Consider the following 20,237-nt stretch of genomic DNA (forward strand, 5'->3'; position numbering starts at 1 on the left):
CAAAAAAGGTTCAAATAGGTAAAAAAAAAAATTATTTTTGCTTTACCGGTTGACCGGCCGATCAACCAACCGGTCGACCCAAACATCTGCACTTTATTCAATTAATGAATCTCTGAGAATGGAAGCTGCAAATATGAAGCTAGACATGTTTACATCATGACAATTGTTTAATCATACATTCATTTGAAGCTGGACATGTTTACATCATGACATGTTTACATGATGACATCGTGACAAGCTGCAATTGTTTACAAATATGAATCTGCAAATATGAATCTATGAAAGCTGAAATTGTATACATCATGACAACCCAATTGAAACAATTGGTGGGTTTTCATCATTTGAAACAATTTCAGAAATAGGTCGACTCACTAGCAAACATCTTTACAGAAAGCTGCAATTGTTTTATCATTGAAATATTCTAAAAAACATAGCGTTGAAACATAGCGTTCCAAAAAAAAATATTTACGCTTACCGGTCAACCCACCGATCGACCGGTGACCAACCGGTTGACCCATGGGATTTGATACGGGATTTGATGCACCGTTGGAGCGAGTGGTATCAAATTTTATGAAATGGGTCATTTTTTACTCAGATTTGGTAAAAAATCTGATTCACCGTTGGAGATGCTCTTAGTTAAGTGAGGTGTTGCCTTATCGTCACCATCTAAACAGATAATGACCATTGAGGGAACTTGTTGAAGTGATCTGTTAATGTTGTAGGAATCACTGTGTGTCCTTTGTACTTGGATATTGTCGATGCATGGGTTGTACACGCAATTCACCAGTGGCAGGACTTTCAGGTCCCACTATTATAAAAATAGTTAAAGATCACATTTTGACAAATGAAAATCTCATTTTTATTGAAAGTGTGATAAAAAAAAAATTAGATTGATATTTTAATCACATTTAATTTAATTAAGTGTGAGAATATTTATTTTTTATGCCACTTTTCAATTAAGTGTGATTATATATATTTTTTAATCACACATTTTTATTAACATATGGTCATATTTATTTTTTATGTCACTTTTAATTAAGTATAATTATATATATATGCATATTTTTTAAGAAAAATGTTTAGGGGCCCTAATTCTGTGGCTCAAATGGCCAAAACGACGTCGTTTTGGCCATTTTGATGTTATTTTGTACTCAAAACGACGTCGTTTTGACTATTTGAGCCACAGAATTTGGGCCCTCTACCATTGCTCATTTTTTAATCACACGTTCTGTTCTATTTAGAGTGATTATATATAAAATAAAATTTTCAATATTGGCGCCAATTCTGGTCTCAACCACGAATAGAGAGGCACAATTCTTCCTTTTTCCAAACAAGATAGAATTTATAACACAGCATGACTCTTCCTTTCCAATTCTCTTTGCCTCTCTTTCTGATTCATTAGCCCTAATTCAGTTTTCTTAGTCTGTCATCTATGAAACCACCATCTCTCTGGTCTATGGAATTGCCTCCCTCTCTCTCTCTCTCTCTCTCTCTCTCTCTCTCTCTCTCTCTAAAAAATGCTCTCTCGCTTACCTTTTCGCACGCACATGAGCACCTTCACCACCAGCAGCGTCCATCACAACCGCACCTACAATCGCACCGACGACTACGACTATCTATTAAGTTCTCTCTCTCTCTCTCTCTCTCTCTCTCTCACTCGTTTGTTGCTCTCACTCTGCCCCTTTCCCTCTTATTCTAATTTTCGAAACCCTAACCAGTGATTTTTTAAGGCTGGGGTTGGTCAAAGTCGTCTATCTCCTATGGGTAAAGTTTCCCTCTTTCTCTACCTCTCTAAATTTGTATATAATTTTAATGCTTGAACATCCGTTATTGTGATCAGGTAAGTTTGTGCTAGCTGAGTAGTTTTAATTGGTGTTGATTGTCATTTTGATCCATGTGAAATCTGTCAATTTGAACATGTATATATTGATTAGAATAAAATTGGCAATATTGCTATGAGCTTTTACTGATGAGTCTTGTGTTTGCAAAAACCCTTTGTTATTAGAATTTTATTTATTTATTTATTTTTAATTCTTTGGCTTTTGATCTCACTATTCAAGCCGCTCCATTGCTAAGTGAATCAACAAATATTATATAGTTTCATATTTGATATGTTGAGGGCCTGATCAATTCAGCAATTTATAGGTGGTACAATTCAAAATGGATATGCCTCAATTCAAAAAACACAATTCCTCCCCCCCCACCCCCCCCCCCCCCCCCAAAAAAAAAAAAAAAAAAAGAGAGAGAGAGAGAGAGAGAGAGAGGATAATTAATTGAAGTCAATTGATTTGCAAATTGCTTAAGGCCTTTTTTGGAGGATACTTAAGGCCTTTATTGATTTGAAGGTGACCAATTAAAACTTTGAATGGATTTTTATAATTTAAAATATCCATTTTACGATTTGAAATTGTCTTTCTATTTGCTTTTTGCGGTGCATGGCAAGGTTGGATAAGTCTGGTGATAGATTTGTATAAAGGTAAGTTGTTGCCAGTTAATTCCATTTTTCTTATGTGCTTGGATAAGTTTGTTTTATATTGCATCAATTATGTTAATGTAAAATTGTCAGATAGTCAAACCTAAACATCTTCTGTTTTTGAGTTTTTTGTGACTGCATATGTTTATAAGTAGCAAACAATAATGAAGACCACCAAGAAGATGGTATTTATTGTAGACGTGTATCATTTTGTTTGTTGTGTCTAGATATGATTGAAATCTACATTATGATTTATATGTTTTCGTATTTTAGTCTGATTTCAAGAAGGGGAAAATACATATAATGAGTTTCTCAAAAGTTGCCAAAAAAAAAAACTTCGTTCTTAAATATATATATTCCAATTGCAAGTAGAATTTATATTTGTTTGTGATAAGTTGACGACATTTTTTTTTCACCTTCTATATACTGGTATGTGGACTGTGTTTGTGAAGGCAATTTGATTTTAGCAATTTCCCTAACGGGGGAATTAAGAAAATAGTTAGCAAGATTTTTATGGAGATTCTCACATCTTCCTCGGATAATAATAATTGAGCTGAATTTTCAGTTACTTTATGGATATATTAATGTAAATTAAAAATATAAGACATGTATATGAAGCATTGGCCATAAGTAGGATAATTAGTTAGACAATGTGCAATTACTACTTTCTCTTGTAGTAGTTCTTTAATCATGGTGTTTGCAATACTCCTGATTTTTTTTCTTTAATATTGATTTATGCAGTCAACAAAGAGGCATTTAACAAAGAGGCTAGAAAACTTAGATTGGAAGCTTGATGAGCAGAAGGAAACATTTAAGCTTATTGCAAATGATATGGGTAACATTTTTTCTAGTTCAAGTCTTGATGCATGATTTTTTGTGATTAACATGCACTGAGATCCTGTCCACCCAAGCAAGAGGGTCTTATTATCATGTGTGACATACTTCTATTCCACTTTCCCTTAGTTATGCATTAAGATTGATAGAGGATCAACTTTCATTTCATTATGGTAAGAGAATCACTCGGTTAAGGTTCTATGGACATTTCTATTTTAGGCCTTGTGTAGAATTTGATTCCAGTGGAGAAAGGTTAAGAACCTGCCAAACTCCTAAAAAACTGAACAAGAAGAAGAAAAAAGAAACTACTCAAAGAATGAGAATAAGAAGAAGATAGAGAAGTAGAAAAGATCAAAGAAGTGGGAAAAAAAATGTGGTGAACAGCCTTGATCTCCCACACATTGATTCCTCCACCCTATACTTTGTTGACATGAAAGTTTTCAAGGTGCAAGAACTGGTTCCTCTTCCTCTATTTCCTTACTTTACATGTCATTTCTCTCCCACGCCCCTCCTATCCCCTTTATTATATTTATTTTAGTTTGAGCTCAAAATTTTATTGGGGAAATGATAAAAAAATTAATGTCAAAACTCTAGAAAGATTTGACCATCTCTGAATATAATTGCACTATAGTTTTTAAGGTTTTGCAGTGAAGACTTTCATGGACGACAATTAAGAAATACTAAAGGTTGGGAGGTGTAAGGTTGTCATGAAAGTGATTCTTTGGATTAGGATTGTGAAAATGGAATCAACTGAAGTCTAAATATTCCTACAGTTTAAAAGTTTGAATCCAGGTTACAGCTGAAGACATAAGGAATGCACTGATATTTGTTATGTTAATTGCATTGTTATCACCTATGCCAGTTGAAGAAGGGGTTTGTGTTTGATTAAATTGATGGGGAAGAGGACAACAATGTTACAAGTTGCACTAATATTTGATTAAATCATTATGGGTTTTAGCAGTAGCCAGGATTTTCTATGTTTGCCTATGGTGTTTTTCTTTTTTTTCTGTTTGTTTTTACTTCCTTCTTTGTTTTGCTTCCTTGGTCAGGATTTTGCATTGCTCTTGACATCACTATGTTTTGTTTGGTATTTAGATTTAGCAAGGGAAGAAGAAAATAAAATGTAAAAAAACTTATTTTCCTTTTTTGGTTATAATGCAAAATAGGGAGGAAAAGAAAATATATGATGGAAATGATAGAATATTTTTTATTTTTTATTCTTAATGTCAAGTCGTGAATTTTAATTACTCGAAAACATTACCAAAGCCTGTAAATTTAGATCTTCTTTTTTTTTTTTTTTTTTTTTTTTTCTTTTTTTTTACAATTATCTATTACACTTGAGTAATAGAAACATCATAATACATGTTCTCTCTCTCCCTCTCTCGATGAATACAATAATAACGATAATACATGCTAAGCTTCTGCTGCGAAGCTACAAATCAATAATTACAAACATCAATGTACAACACACATTTTTTTTTTTCATCTACGATAAAATTATACATAAAAGATACAAGGACTCCATAACTCTTCGACTAATCAATCCAAATTTCTCTTCCTGAAAAAGTTTAAAACGACGATGGGTGAGCACTACAACAATAGCTAACACATAGATAGAAATGATCATGCATGCAGGGTGATACTATATAGTAAGGTGATATTTTGTAAGTTCCAAAATATTATATGAAGAGTATCTTTTTCTTAAAATTTCATTTGAACCTTTAATAAAACTCACTGCCATATATGTAGTCTCTCATCATTAGCAAGCCATAAATTCTCTTTGAAAACAAGCACACTTCAGAAAGAACATTATCTTAAATTTATTCACCCGATTCTAAATTATTCCTCATATCATTTCCATTTTAATATTCCTTATTTCATTTCCATTTTTCCCTTATACTATTTCCAATTAATATACTCCATAATATCAAAATCCAAAGGATTAGAGTTCATCATCACCAATCCCTAATCCAATTACCATTTCATTTTCCATTCCCTTCAAATAATTTCTATTTTCATTTTCCTTTCATGCCAAATTACACATCAAATTGTAGTTTCACGAGTTCATCACATGTCACACATATTATACCGACTCAACATGTTCCTCAACACGTTCCACCTTTAGCTGACTTGATACGGCAGGACAACAGGCACCTAAACTCAGAACACCTTTTAGTTTGAAAACATCCCCACATTTGCTGACTGAAAAAAAGGTGGGGTAGTGGGCACCCAAAACATCACAACCTTCCACATTTGCCGGCTCCATAAACGGCGAGGACGTGGACTCTCAAAATTATCCGTTTTTCACATTTGCCGGCTGTTAAAAATGATATATTATTGATTGATATCTAATTGATTGTCGTATATATTGATGTAGATTACAATTACAAGGATTCCTATATATAGAAGAAAATGTGGTAGTAGGTGTAGGAGTGAAGTGGAGGTGGTAGGTGGAGTGTGTGATAGTGGAGGTGGTAGGTGTGGAGTGTGTGATAGTGGAGGTGGTAGGTGGAGATAAATTCTAACAGCCCCCCGCAAACTCAAGGGGGATATGAACTAACCAACTTGAGTTTGGAGATAGTAACAAAACAAGAAAATACATAAAAATAAAAAAGGATAGGAGACACTGTATGGTCGTGTCAGACCATTGGTGAAGACACTGGATGGTGGTGTCATAACGTTGTAGAGGACACTGTATGGGGGTGTCATAACGGTGTAGAGGACACTGGATGGCGGTGTCAGACCGATGTAGAAGACAGTTTATGGGGTCATGTCGGACCGTTGTAGAAGACAGTTTATGGGGTCATGTCGGACCGTTGTAGAAGACAGTTTATGGGGTCATGTCGGACCGTTGTAGAAGACAGTTTACGGAGTCTTGTCGGACCCTTGTAGAAACTAACCGGAATCAATGTCGGGACAGTTTACAGAGTCTTGTCGGACCCTTGTAGAAACTAACCGGAATCTATGTCGGGACAGTTTACAGAGTCTTGTCGGACCCATAAAGGAGCTAATCGGAATCAATGTCGGGACAGTTTACAGAGTCTTGTCGGACCCCTGAAAAAGTTGCACCCTCAAAAGGTGTGCCCAAATTTGTCAAAAGGCGTGCCATCAAAAGGCGTGTCCACTTTATTAAAAGATGTGCCATGAAAAGGCGTGCCAGTGTGTCGGGCGTCAAGAGGCGCGCGATGCGCGTGGCTGCCTTGGCTATATAACCAAGACGAAGGCAGAGGCTGAGGCAGAGAAAAACTGAGAAAAACCTCTGAAAAAAAAACTCTTCTTCGTTTTGCTGAGAGAGACAGTCTGTAACACTCTGTTGCCCAGAAAAATGGCCTCGTCCTCGTCTTCTCGTGGACTGCTCACCCTCTTTCTCGACCTCAACGAGTCAACAAGAGAGAGAACTGGAGCGGTGGCACTGGAACCTCAACCGAGTGCCCCGGAGTTTACTCCGCTGAACTTTCCGATGCGGTCGGTGGAGCAAAGAATGGCAGTGCAGTCGGATGTGGAGGCCAATCAGTATACTTTGAAGGCATGTGTGGAAAGCATGACGACGGTCACAAACTTGTCGAACCGGCTGCAGAGTAGGACAAATGAGGTGCAGCATTTAAACTCCCAGCTGGCTCTGCTCCAACGCATGTATAAGGATGCGCGAGCAGAGAAAAGCGTGCTAAGGGCAGAAAACAAGGAGCTGAAGCGGAAGGCCACCGTGATGGTCCGATTTGGAGGGCCGCCATATACTGCAGTGGAGGAGCAGGCAGGAGGCAACTTGCGTGGTGGCCTAGGAAGCACGGAGGCAACACCGTCAAGGCCCGCTCAGGACGGAGGCAAGAAGAAGAGACCTGCAGCAGAGTAGAGAAGAAAAATCCCACTGTGGGTGTGGGTGTGTGTGTTTGTATTTTTTTTTTGTTTTTTTTGTTTTTTTGTTTTTGGTGTAAAATGGTGATCGGGGTTGATCCCTAATATAAATAAAACAAAGTGTTGTGCAAATCTGTAATTTTTTTTTTTTTTTTGTTTTAATAAAAAAAATGGAATGAAAAATTATTTGAAAAAGCTGGCTCACTGTTTAAAAGAAATAAAGAAAAGAGGGAAGTGAGTTGGTGGACTAAGCACTGAGAGAATAAAAAAAATGAGAACAACGCTGGTGGAGTAATATAATAAAAATATATATATATATATATATATATATAAAATAAAGAAAGGTGGAGAGAGACATGCCCATGTGAGGCGGTGGGTTGGAAAATATTTTTAAAAAAAAAGAGAGAGAGAAAGTGTGTGCTATGTCCCCCTGTGTTGTTTGCTCTTTTCTTCTTTATTCTTCTCAAGGGAGAGAGAGATCAGTACCCCTCCTTCCTGGGTAGGAATTCAAATACTCCGTCTCTCACGTAACATTGCTCACAAATCCAGTTCCTGTTCAGATTCTCCAAATCCAAGGGACTCGTGCGTGTGACTGAGGTCGGACTCCTACAAAACAGTTCAAGAGAGAGAGAGAGAGAGGGAGGCAGTTCCTGCCGCCAAAGGGCTCTCTGTTTGGAGATGGAGAACGAGACCAAGGCTGCTGCAGTTTGCTCCGCCGCAGGAGACGAAGCGAAGCTTCTCAGCGACACCGTGCGAGTAGGCGGGGGCTGCCGGTGAGGAGGGACTGGACGAAGTCGATGCCGAAGAAGCCGAGGAGGTAGATGACGGCGGCAAGCTCGGAGAGGGTGACGATGTGGAGTCTATCCCTTTGACTTTCCGTGTGGGTTCGGCTCCTTTGGGCCTTACTCGGATCTGAGTTCGCCGGTGGAGTCGGTGATGAGCTCCACCAAGACAGAGAGTGATGAGGACGATTACATAGCTGGGTTGAAAATAAGTTTTATGTCAAAATCGAGGGAGAGAGGATTTAGGCAGTGATGGGAAGATATGTGTAGAAAATAAGCTGAATAGGTTGAGGTCCGGCGGACGGCTAAGGTGAGGTTGCCGTCCGCCGGTGAAGCGAAAATATTAGGTTCTAAACCTGCTCTGATACCATGTTAAAAATGATATATTATTGATTGATATCTAATTGATTGTCGTATATATTGATGTAGATTACAATTACAAGGATTCCTATATATAGAAGAAAATGTGGTAGTAGGTGTAGGAGTGAAGTGGAGGTGGTAGGTGGAGTGTGTGATAGTGGAGGTGGTAGGTGGAGTGTGTGATAGTGGAGGTGGTAGGTGTGGAGTGTGTGATAGTGGAGGTGGTAGGTGGAGATAAATTCTAACACCGGCTCCAGAAACGGCGGGCTTGTGGACACCCAAAAACATATTCCCACATTAGTCCGGCAGTATGCACAAATAGGGCAATTGGGCACCTTGACTAGCCGTGCGGGTACCAATTTCAACTCACCCATCAGAACCCAACACAACCTAACTCAAGTCAACATGATTCAACACAATTCAACATAGTTCAACACAATTCAACATAATCAAATACAACTCAATATAATTCAACACAATTCAACGTTACAATTAGTGGGCAATGCCAACATGTCTTCCATTATTTCCGTAACACATTAGTTCAATACACATCCACCATATATTAAAATTCCATTTACATAAAAAATACAAATATGTTCCATGACTTTTTTCATTATCTATCAAATCATTCATTGTTTGTTACGAAAATATAACAACACATCCATAGAGGCATAAAGATTCATTTTTAAAGTGTTCACAATCCTTGGGTTCAAATTATTTCTTTACTTCTCCATATTGCTATCAAGTCTTCAAATTCAATTTCTACAACACATTGATTATCAATTACTACACAAGGTTATAAATTAAATCTCCAACATTTAATTTCTTCGATACGACTCTCATATAACACTGTCATATTTCACAATATCTCATTTATCATTGTTCACACTCTTCTTAACCCAACATTAACTTAATTTCATAAATTTAATGTTAATTGAAGTATTCTTCATTTTCTAAAAACAAACTTCATAACTAGAGTTGAACATAAGTTCGGGCTTTAGTTTTGAGGTATAAAATCACTGTCTAACTACACAATAAAATTCTTAAATCTTCACTTCATCATCTTATCACAAATTCTATATCATCCATACCATTAACAAATTTATTTACCCAAATTTAGTTTCATATTGTAACATAATTTAAAAGATCCGCAATAATAGTTCAATCGCAACTTTTACATAAATTTTCAACCACTTCCAAAATACAATTAAACTTGTACATGTGCAATTTAATACCTTAATTTCATAATACTACTTTCAATTTAAGCAAAACCATCTATTTTCATGAACCAAACTAGGGTTTCAAGAGAAATTGAAACTTTTATACACCCAATTTCATAAGCCCATAATCATAACCCAAAAGTTAAACCCCAACATTTTAAACTCTAAACCCCCAATCTCATGGTTTATAACAATATGCTCAAAAATATAAGTTTTGGTGTTTATATAAAGAAAATACCACAAATCTATCTATAAATGAGAGTATTGAAGAAGAACTAGAACCCCTACCTCAAAGAGCAAGCACAAAAGCTAGATCAAGAGCAATCCCACTAGTCCCAGAAATTCAGACTCAACCAGGCAGACCGCTCGAGCGTCCAATCTTGCACTCGAGCAAACAGTCCAACAAGGCCAACCGTTCGAGTGAACACTCTTGCGCTCGAGCGGAAATTCACAACTCCTAGAATTTCGGACAGATTGCAAAAGTACTGGGAGCCTCACAAGGCTGCTCGAGCGTCAACTCTTGCGCTCAAGCGGAGGGGAAAAAAATTTCTGGAGTGTTACATTTAAAACCTTTAGGTGTTTTTAATTCTCTTCATTTTATTCCAATGTTTCCTTGCACCAAATAGAGCCTATTACATTTTCCCCTAGCAACTACAGATACACTAGCCATATGGTTTCCGTTAGCATGTGAGTTGGATGTTACATATTTTGATTGCATTCCTTATTGTTCATATATATATATACATTATTTATTTATTTATTTTTAATTTTGTTGAATGTAGTACAACCATCAATTGATTATGTGCCTATCATATTCTAAAGCCAAACTCATTCCCAATCATTCTTTGTCCTTTTAGAAAATTTTGGGTTTTGTTATATTTGAAATGGTTAAGTAAAGGAAAGGAAAATGTTAAAGCATACATTAGAAAGGAAACCATTTAGTAGCAATACTATTTGTTTTACATTGGTCATGTTCAAATTGTCACTTGATTCAAGTGTAAAATTGTTAACTGTCATATTATCTAAAAATTGTAACAAAGAGGGTAACTCTATTGTTTATACCTACCCCCAAAAAAGCTCTATTATTTATATCATCTACATTTCTCACATATGGCCTAGTTAGTGACTTTATAATGATCCAAGAAGACTTGAAGTTGGAGGTGGTCTTGTGTATCAAATGTCCAATGAAATAATATACGTAACGATCATCCTGAATAGAATTTAGTAAAAACTAGAAAGGTTCAAGAAGGTAAATTCATGGATGTCCTGGCATCAGCTTATGCAATCTTGGGTTTTTGTGTGTGGCAAATTTAAATCAAGGTGCACAATTTGTGTTGGAACTTCATTTTGATCTCTCTTTTTCTTTTTTTTTCTTTTTTTCTTTTTTTTTTTTTGTGGGGGAGAGGGAGGGGGTGGGTGGGTTAAATGTTTATACATTATTTAGAGGCTAAATTATTATAAAGACAAAAATAGGACTTACCTAATGTTGAAGTTCGCTATGCTGTTATTTAAAATGCAATTGCCTGCTATGCATGCAGGAGTTTTGCTGTAGTTGGGGTGGATCTCGCTGTTATGGGCATTATCCTAGCTGTTGCAATTCCAGCTGCAGTGAAATCTGCTGGTCTTGAGCTTGATGATATCCACCTGTTTGAAATAAATGAGGTATTGGATTCTTTTCATCATTATAATTCCCGTGTTCAGTTCAGTATTGTTGGAAATTAGGTCAGATTTGACCCGATCCATAACCCATAGAACGTTAAAATTTGATTCCACATTTTCTCAAGATACATTTTCACAATTTAGATATTGCCTCTGGAAGCGAAACCTTGTATATTACAATGTTCGTAAGAATAGTCTTAATTACATTGAGTGGACTGATACTTGGCTCAGTATTTTGGGGCATGGGTTCTAAAAGGTAATTTATTATTTCTTCTGGTTGTTAAATGAAATTTAACTATACTGTGTACACACTTTGCTTTGTTTCAGCTGTCTATCTCTATTATGTGATTTCTTGCTTTTGAAATCTAATTTTGAACGTTGACCCTTCACTTGTTTCTTTCCCAATTGATTGGGACACTGTCGACACCCCATTTTTGACCGCCCTTACGACTTGGGCGCCACCGATTGCGCACCCAATGATGAATTTGTATATGCTTGTCAAATGCTTGAAGTCCTCAGCAAAATGCCTTAACTTTTAGCCTTAAAACCTTATGAACCTCTTGCCTTGTTTTTGGACCAAAATAGTAGTTTTTCAAGCCTAAACATCTTGGGACCTGCAGACCCACTAGTGTGGATTGCCAGCCACTAGTGTGGACTGTCGGCCACTATTTTTGGCCTGCCGGCCACTTGTGTGTTTTTTCAGATCTTTTTGCCAGCTGTGCTAGCTATTTCCACATATGCATGCACTAGTCCATACGTGTCTGTATAGATATTTCTAAGGTGGTCTAATGTTTTTCTATATATAGATGACCTCCCCTCATGTTTTAAAGGATAGAAAAATTTGGGAGCAAAATTTTTTCTTTCTCTCTACATTTCTCTCTCTCTCTTGCAAGTTCTTCACTCTTTGCCTATACACTCTAAACAAAACCTTGTGGTATTTGTGTTGAGGTGTTTTTGTGGTTGCATTTAGCTCTTGAGAGTGTGTAATTGTTGGTTTGTAACTCAAAAAGGGTATCCCTCTTTAAGAGGTATAATTCTTAACTTGTTTCTCTTCTTTATTTGCCATCTTTTATATTGTTTTTGGACTGTTTTTACACTGAATTTCTAGGCTGAAATTTGTGGTTTAAGGCTATTAAGGGTGGAGGGGTGGATCACCTTTCTTTGCACCTAACTTCTTAAGCCTTTGCTTTTGTGTTTCCCACTTTTCTATTGTCTTTATTTTAAGCTTTTATTACTGAATCTTAGAGTTTTTTCAGAGGCTAAAATCATGTTTTGAAGTTCCAAAAATGGAGGGGGTAGCCTCCCTTCCTTGTGCTTGCTTACTAGCTTAACTTGCTCCATATTGTAGCTTATTCTTTTAGCTCTTTTGACTTCAATTCCAGCACTATTTTAGCCCATTTTAGGACTATTTTTTAGGTGTTTGTTCCAATCATGCTTTGTATTGTATGCTTGTAGTATAACGGTCCTCATAGGTTTGGTAGATTAGGCCTTAGCCACCAACCTATTTGAGTTGATAGTGTTTATTTCTTGCTTTCCATACTTGTTTTTATCTCTAAATCACCTCTGCAACCTCCCTCATTTCTTGGCTTTTTCTTTGTTTTGAAAGTTGTTTCAAACTAATTGCTTGTTTAAAGCTTGAGATAGAGGTATTGTGCTTAATGGTTTAATCCCTTTGGGGGTTCATTACCAACGGCATGGTGTCTCTCTCATGCCCAAAACAACTCTTTGTTTGATGCTCCTTTCCATTAGAGGACTTAAAACTCATTTTTGGACTCAATGAATTAAGGAATGGATGGTAATTAAAATGAAGTCATAAAACTTGGACTGAAGTGAATCAAGATAATAAGCTAATTTGGTGCTCAATCAGATGTTAATTGAACGCATGGAGACTTGAGTCGTTTCATACTTGTTAGTGATGAAATGGTTCAAGTTTCCAAGGTCAACCACTTTCCTTGATCAATCCATGATAGGGAGGAGGTTTTGTTGGTCATTTGTTTTGTATTTATTGAAATTGTGTCCTTTGATTCATAAGTCATTACGAAATGAAATTGCATCGATTGATGACTTTCGAATCAAGTTCACCCCTCCTTTGACCTGTTTGATGATAAGGAGAGGCAGGGTGGACAAACATCCTCTGAGAATACTCTGGTTTGTGCTTTGTTTGTCCTATATTGCTGCAAGAAAAAAACATCAGTGGCCGGCAGACCACTTTTACTGGAGAGCAACCCACTATTAGTGGCCTGTCGGCCACTTTTTTCAGCTAGGCAGTGTCCTTTTTTCAGCAGAGCAGAGCAGAAGATAAGGTGAAAAAAAGTGCAATTTTCTAACTGTGCAACAGAGGCATTCCGGTAGCAAAACGGAGAGCATTATCGGGTGGAAATTCACATCCATGCATGAGCCATCCCTCGATTCTCAGGATCCATGAAGTGATGTTGTAATTTTAGTAATGTATACTTAGAGTAGCGAGTTTGTAACTAATTAGTTAGAATGGCTAGTTAGTTTTGTATTGTAATTATGTAATTAGCTAGAATAGTTAGTAAAATTTGCTGTTGTAATAATTAGTTAATTAGCTAGTGCAGTTAACTTATTCCAATTCGGTTTGTAATAGTCAGTTAATTCGTAATAACTAGCTAGGGTTATTCATTCAGACCCTCTTGTGCGAGGGCAACAATCTAATAATGTGTATGTCTTCCAACCCAACGTCTTTCTCCCTTTTATTTACTTTCTTATAATGGGTAGTTTAGAACATCATGTTTCGTTTAACATTTCTCATGTTTGCATTCACTTGTTTTGCATGCATCGAGGCTCGGTTCATCATTCTAACAAAGCAATGTAGTTTACATACTTTGTTGAATACGTGTTTAAACTGCATGCTATCAAGTTATTTCAAATGACATAACTCGTAGCCGAGCTTATTAGTTGCATATCGTATGTGTTGCATTAGTCATATCCAAGGTTTTAAAAAGCGGCCGCTACCGTTACGTAACGGTTTTAGCGGTTACCGCCACCCGTTACAGTCGCTTTTGCAGTGTGATTGGGACTCATAGGTGTGCCGGCCGTAGTGGTTGCCATAGCGGTTGTAACGGTGCCGTAACGGCCTGTTACGCACCATTATGTGATGGTTTCAAACTGTTTCTTTCGAAAAAATACACAAAAAAAAGCTGAAAATAGGGAAAGAGGGATATAGAGAAGAGAGAAGAGGGAAGATAAAGAGAGAAAATGGAAGAGTAAGAGACAGAGAGAGAAGAGGGAAGATGAAGAACATGTTATTGATTTGTTGAAACTGTAAGACCTATGTTATTCTATTCAGCTGCTATCACTAAACCATTTTGTTTGTGTTTGTCTATCTATATATTGTTTGATAATAATAATAATAATAATAATAATAATAATAATAATAATAATAATAATAATAATAAGTGTGGTTATTATCTATTTAGCTTGGTTAAAATATGTATATATATATATATATATATATTTAGGCTCTTATTTATTCTCTTATTTTTGTCATTGTTTATCTTATATATAATAGTTAGTGATTAATTTTTTGTATAATATAAAGTTATTAATTATTAAAATAAAACGTAAAAAACTCAGTTTATAATGATTTAAAAATATGAAATATATTTGATCATACTTAAAAATTTACAAAAATTGATCAATATTTATTTTTAACCCAATAAATATGATAATGGAAAAAAAATATGCGTATCGGTAAGTTTTTTTCAAATTGTGCGAAAAATAAAAAAATTCACAGTTCCGGTTACCGCAATCGTTACATTACGGTCTTTACACCCCGCAACCGCAACCGCGTCACCGCCACCGTTACGGCGACTACAACCGTTTTTCAAAACCTTGGTCATATCGCATTAGTTAGAAACATGCATTTTTCTAATTAGTTTGCTTTGTTTGGCTTGCCTTGGAGTACTAAGTGAGCATTTTTGTGCATTAGCATATTGTATGAGTGTGATTGTTGCCATGTCTAGCATGCTTGCCATGAGGCTAATTGCTTAAATGCTATACTTGTTTGAATGCCTGTGGATGAAAGCTAATTGCTTAAATTGGAATAATTTGAGTAATGTACATGTGATATCACTTTTTTAAGTGGTACATATTCGAAACAATTTTCAAAACAAATATGAAATCAAATGTTCTAATTTTTACAAATTAGTCTATACTTGTGTGCAATACATAGTAAGGTTAGCCTAATAATCAAAACAAGAGTATATAATGTAAATAAGATTTACATCATGATTAGTAGAGGTCAATCTTTGATCGGGCGAGTGGGGTGCTCAAGTCATGACATTCCTCTCTTGTACCTAAGTTCTCGAGCCGAGACAATCTTGGTGATAACGGACACATGGCTTTTGGCACGAGTCATGGGTTTCCAAAATTTGTCAAAAATATTTAGGTGACGACTCTGTATCTAGTAAAGTAGTCCATTTTTGGCATTTTTTTTATTCAAAATCGATTTTCCAAAAGAATTGCCGGATTTGAACTCATTTGTGTTTATCTATCTCACATTGCACTTGTGTAATCAGATTCAGAACTACGAGAGTCTGAATTGTAGGGCTAATCGTATCCGAAAGGAGCACGAAAAGTTGAGCTATAGACATTAGGTTTGGTATGGTTTGGTTTATCCTCTGTTCATTTCTTATATGCAAATTCATATCTGATTAAACCATTCAGTCTCTTAAGACTTAAGAGTGAGAAATTCTGAGAGAACTGATTGTTTCAATCACTTGATATGACTGAGTCAGTGCTAGCTGAATTTTACATCTTCGAATAAAATGGGCCAATGCTGTGAGAAAAGACATGATAGCCTATGCTGAACTTGAAATTTCTTTGATAGGCTTTCTTGGGGATGAGCTGTTTCAAAATCTAGAAACTAGCTTTGGCAAATGATGAGTTTGTTGTATCGTTAGTCTCACAATTGTTGGGCTCAATGGTCTTTTCTTTGGATATGGATCTTTGTTATAAATTTGGATAATGTTGTCCTGGCCTTCTACGGTAGCTACCTTGTAATTATTTGTTAGAATTGATGGAGAAGCCAAACATTATTTTTATTGATTTTCTCGTCTGTTGAACTGTGGTGTTCAAAGTGTTATACTATATATATTTTGAATCTTGTGCAGGGACTCAACTCATAACTTATATGTTGTCCTGGGAGCTCTTTATGCTTCATGCTTGTTTGTTGGAGTCAGTAATGCTTCCTCAGTACAACCAATAGTTTCAATTGAGAGAACTGTATTCTATAGAGAGAGAGCAGCTGGAATGTACTCCCAATTTCCTTATGCTGCTGCCCAGCTGGGTATCTTGATATTGAAGCTATGTTTAATTTGATTCGAAACATGACCCTCGATAGAAATATGTTTAAATTGTCTGGATTGGCTGCATATCACTATCATGGCAGTACCAATGACCTTTATTGTTTAGGAATTCCTTGTTGAGACCTTAACAGATCTAGTTTATCTGGCCTATTTATAGTCATCCTAGAAATAAAAGTAAATTATATTTTATCATAATACAAGATGTCCATGAGAGAGCCACATTTAAGGATCTGGATTCTGGATTCTGGATCTTGATTTTTTGTTTTGCCTTAACCCTTTGACCTGTCATCGACTTTTAGCGTAAGTTTATCACTTTGTAATCATTACCCTTATTGCAAAGTAACCATAAATAAATGCAGAAATAAAGATTGAAATTGAGAATTTGGATGTGGGTAAACCCCCCCTCTTTTTTTGCTCTTTGTTTAATAGAAGGAATTTTCTTTGATATCAAGAAGTTGATTTGTGGACATGACAGGGAGCTCAATTTCTATGATTTATATGGCAATAATACATTATTCAATCACTGGGATATGTTATCATTGGAAAATTTCTTTAACACTAATTATTTTATTAATTTAGACTTGCTTTTACATTTTTCAATATTTGCCCTAAACAATTTCTTGGAATAATCTAGATTGATTCGATTCATGACTACAAGTTTTTGGCAAATCAACGCATCGTTGATTACAGTCTTTTGCTTGGAATGCACATAGAAGCTCCAAGTCAAGGTACTTGTCCCTCACTAAATATCCTTCATACTTTAAACCTAAACATGAATACTTGCAGTGTATCAAGTTCTCTTTTTGGTAGCCAACTCTAGGTGCATAAAAACATTAATTGGATGCATTTGCTTTTATTAGATCTAGGATTTTTAAAATTTATCGTAGGAAATTTGATGAGCCCCTAAGTGTTCCATTATGTCTTTTTTAATTTCACATGCATTGACAGTATGAAATGATAGTGCTCAACTGATAATAATACTTGAAATCTTTGGTCCAACCGTCTGAAGCAACAGATAAAGTATTTAAATCAAGTAATCAAAGTGTTCCAGTCAGAATTAACCTAACCAGGCCCAAGCATTTATAATTATGTGCATGGCAATCTATAGAGCTTTGACCTCTCTCTCTCTCCTTTTTGGTTCTTGATCCGATTTTTGTTTTTCAATCTTCGTTTACATTTTCTTTGTTTTACCTCTCACTAAACATCAAATTGATTCATACAAACATTTAATGCTGTTTCACAGTAGTGTGTTACTTGAATGAATGAAAGTTTGTTGTTTTTAGTTGTTTTGGTATTTGAATATGCAAATGTGGACCCGACTTTCTTTGCGCGCCCCCATTTTGGAGAGGGCGCGAATTGGTCTTACTACAGTTCGGACTCCTGTCACGGTTCTGAATCTAATCTCACAAAGTGCAATGCAAGACTAATAAACACCAAAGAGTCCAAATTTGGCAATTGGTTTTGAAAAATTAATTTTGAATCAAAAAGCGTCAAACATGGACTACTTTGTCAGATTACAGAGTCGCTACCTAAATATTTTGTTTTTGGGAAATTTAGGAAACCCTGACTCGTGCCAATGGCCACGTGTCCATCATCCACGTGTCCATCATCATCAAAGTTACCTCGGCTCGGGAACTTGGGTACGAAAGGGGAAGGTCCTGAAATGAGCACCCCCACTCGCCCGATCAAAGATCGGCCTCTACTAAACATGATACCTTGTTTTATAAACACGTGTTCTTATTCTGAATATTAGCTAACTTACTATGTGATGCGCATAACATACAAGTATAGACTAAATCGCAAAAATTAGAACAAAAAAATTCATGTTTGTTTTCGAAAATGGTTTGAAAGTGCCACCCTCAAGTGTGCTTTAAAACATGATGATTTGCCACTCTGCAAAGTGGGCTTAAAATTCACATTTGTTGAATTGTCCCAATTCAAGCAACTAAGCCTTTATCCACAGGCATTCATGCAGTTAAATCACTTAAGCAAATAGCCTCATGGCAAGCATGCTATCATGCCAACACTCACACTCATGCAAGGATGCTAAAGTGTAAACACTTACAATGTACTCCAAGCCAAAACAGAAAACTAGTTAGAAATCATGCATGATCCTAACTATGTTAAGACACCTAATGCAACACATGCAAAAATGCAACTGAATAGGCTCGGCTATCTAAGATGGCATATGAATGTAACACTTGATAACTTGCTTTGAAACACGTATTCAAGTAGGTATTGAAATACAATGCAGTTTGAATGATGAGCCGAGCCCGGTGCATGCAAGACAAATGAATGATGCACGCATGCGAGCATAAGGTATGCTAATCAAAACATGCCCTAATCTAACCATTGAAAGCGGTTAAATAACGTGGGGTTGGAAGACATGCATACACACACGCACACTTATTACAACATTACGCCCTCACGAAGGAGGGTCCGAATGAATAAGCTAAAGCTAATCTAAGCTAAGCTAACTAACCTAATTAAACTAATTAGACTAATTATTACAAACCAAATTGAACAACTAGTAAACTACTTACTAATTATTACAACACTTAATCAATTAGCAAACTAATTAATTAAATTACAAAACAATTGCTAACTAATAAGTAAAGCATTAAATTACATTACTTCAACTCTACTTCAGAAAGTTGAATCATGCATGCATTCGGTTTCTCGCCTCGAAAAGCCCACCGGCTTGCTCTTGAGAGGCTCTGTTTGCAGAGTGTCTCCAAGAACTTTCTGCTCTGCCTTACCAATTCCATGCTGGGGAGTGCACCAGTGGCCTGCCGGCCATGATTGGTTGCTGCCGGCCATCTACCGGCCAAGAGTGGGCTCTGTCAGCCAAGGATGAAGCATTGCCAGCCATTGGTGTGGCACTGTCGGCCACTGGTGTGCTGTAACACCAAACTGCAACAGAGCACAAAATAGAGGAAAATGAAGGGTTTCCCAAGGGTATGTTTGTACCATGCCCCGCCTTATCATCTTAAAACATTAAAGGAGTTGCACCATTGGATCCAAAACCATCAATCAAGCATTTTGAATGCATGATGGCCAAAGATCTAACTTGTACACATTCAATAAATGCAAGACAAACAAGACTCTAGGACCATTACCTTATCATGGATGATCAAAGGCAATGGAAACAAAGGGGATTGGCTCATTTTCATCACTTCAAGTATGAAATGAACCAATCTTCCTTGTTTTTAATATAACGTCCGATTGAACACAATGCAATGCGTACATAACATGCTTATCTTGGCATGTTTTACTTGATTCAATTCTTATTTACACATTTGAAGTTACCAAACCATTCTTTAATTGATTTGTCCAATGTGAAAGTCCTCTAATGAGAAGAAGGTCAATCAAAAGATGGCTTAGGACATGAGAGAAATCATGCCTTTGACTAGGAGGAATCCTCAAAAGAGGGTTAAAGCCATTTAAGCATAAGCCTCAATCTCAAGCTTAAACACAACTTTAAGACTAACCATCCCTCAAAACAAATCAAAAGTGAAGAAATGAGGGAGGTGGCAGAATTTTAGTGCTAAAATGACATGAAACAAAAGACTCTAACATGCAAACAACTCATGTACAACATGTTAGGGACTTGAGCATTAAAACTAGTGAATAGCACTACACTAGAGACATGCAATATCAAGCTCAAATGGCTAAACAAGCCCTAGACAGACCTCAAACATGCCAAAACAATGGCTAAAATGAACTG

At 36.4% G+C, this 20,237-nt stretch overlaps 1 long non-coding RNA gene across 2 annotated transcripts; it reads left to right on the forward strand.

Annotated features, from left to right (window-relative positions):
• The first annotated feature begins 1,280 nt into the window (after window positions 1–1,280).
• On the forward strand, window positions 1,281–16,670 carry LOC145814450 (uncharacterized). Of its 2 annotated transcripts, XR_014357808.1 has the most exons (4): window positions 1,296–1,764; window positions 3,215–3,308; window positions 11,060–11,183; window positions 16,316–16,670. It is a non-coding gene; the product is annotated as an uncharacterized LOC145814450 (long non-coding RNA). The 2 variants fall into 2 exon arrangements; XR_014357807.1 differs by lacking the exon at window positions 16,316–16,670 and having other exon boundaries at window positions 1,281–1,764; window positions 11,060–13,827.
• Window positions 16,671–20,237: the final 3,567 nt, after the last annotated feature.

This window comes from Camellia sinensis, unplaced genomic scaffold, assembly GCF_055761805.1.
Source record: "Camellia sinensis isolate YWXY unplaced genomic scaffold, ASM5576180v1 Unanchor10, whole genome shotgun sequence".
Lineage (NCBI taxonomy): Eukaryota > Viridiplantae > Streptophyta > Magnoliopsida > Ericales > Theaceae > Camellia > Camellia sinensis.